Raw genomic sequence first — 1,669 nt, forward strand, 5'->3', positions numbered from 1 at the left:
CCAGTAAAAATGTTTGCTTTCATCGGAATGTGAAGAAGAACGATCGTGTGTAACTTAGGTAGGGCAAATGCAGTGTTCTCTGCACCCTGGGCACTGGTACAAACTATACATTTTGAAATTTGGTAAATGTCCGGGTTTTCGATGGAATGTCCGGGTTTTTGGAACCAAATGTCCTACTTTTTAAAAATTTGATCTGGAGACCCTATGTGTATCAAGTATCAAAACCAAATTATTATAACTTTATAGGTACATACATAGAAATTTAATTTTGAAAATTATTGGGAGGATTTTACAAAAGCTCGTACCTATACATATCGTTATGTACCTACATTAGGTGTTAATTTTAACCAGGGATTTACATAGCTGGATTTTACTTTATTTTTTGTACTCTTTAAACACCGACTTCATCCTCTCGAGACGGAAAGTTAATAAAAAGATCTACCTACACTTTTTAGAAATGAAATTCTTTTTTTTTACAAACATAATTAGCATATAAATAACTTGCAAAGTTCAATTTTGAACTCGCTGCAAATTACACCCAAGACGGGACGAAGGGTATCTGGGTTCCCGGAGAGGCGGGAACGGAGGGTTGGTTCCCGGAAGGGCGGGAATACGGGGGTTCCCGATCCCGGAAAGGCGAGAGGGGGGGTTCCCAAGGAGAAGGTTAGGGAAGGGGAAGATATGATGTAAATAGGAGGTATAAAAGCGTAGGAAGGAAAAGTGGGAAGAAGAGGGGGTGAATATTATGCTAGAGTTAGTAGAAGCATGTAAATAAAGGGAAGGGAAGAAGGAGAGGAAAGAAAGGAAGAAACACGGAAAAGGGAGAATCAAGGAAAGGAGAAGAGGAGGGATAGAAAAAAAAAGATGAATGTGTGTACCGAGAAACTTAGATAAGAGAAGGTAGGAAGGAGAGGAAGAGAAGGTATGAAGAAGAGGAAAGTGAGGTTAAGTTAGGTTAGCATTAAAAAAAATGAATAATTAAAACTGCAACTTTTTTCAGCGTCAAGTATGATTAACCCTTAAACGGTGTTAACCCTTTGAATAACCCAGATATTATTTCGGGGCGTCCCCTAGGGACTTTTAAACTCCAATCCTTCCAACAAAGTGAGATTTAAGTGGCATGCCTATCTCACGGACACAGAAAGCCCTTTGAATACCAGTCTCTCTTAACCCAACAGCAGGGAGCCTATTTTAATTTTTACAATCCTCTAAAGGGCTTTCTACAAATGCAATGGTCGAACTGATGACCTTCAACTAAATTCTTGGAGGGTAAGTTAATAGACTCTGGAATTCACCATTAGTAGGTATGGAAAATCAAAATGGCCACTTGAATTAAAACACACACAACATGACCAGTTTATTTTACAACAACACAGGAAAATTAATTGTACCAACCATCCGTACCACGTAATTAAAGGTTCCAGTAGAACGGGACCTAAACGTTTCAACTATATCCTCTATAGGTATTTATTTTATTGTTTGTGTCACTAAAAAAATAGGCTAAACTAAAAATAAGTCGAAATTCTGTCTTTCGTGTTCGAAATTCTGTTTTCCCTATTCGAAAACCGGTGTAAACATGTGTAAACCTAAAGCCATGCCATCACTGACGGCCATTCATCAGACATCTAACACATCAGAAGGAAGCTATGTGACGTTACTACTCAAGCTG

This window comes from Diaphorina citri, unplaced genomic scaffold, assembly GCF_000475195.1.
Source record: "Diaphorina citri unplaced genomic scaffold, Diaci psyllid genome assembly version 1.1 scaffold2284, whole genome shotgun sequence".
In the NCBI taxonomy this organism is placed as follows: Eukaryota; Metazoa; Arthropoda; class Insecta; order Hemiptera; family Psyllidae; genus Diaphorina; species Diaphorina citri.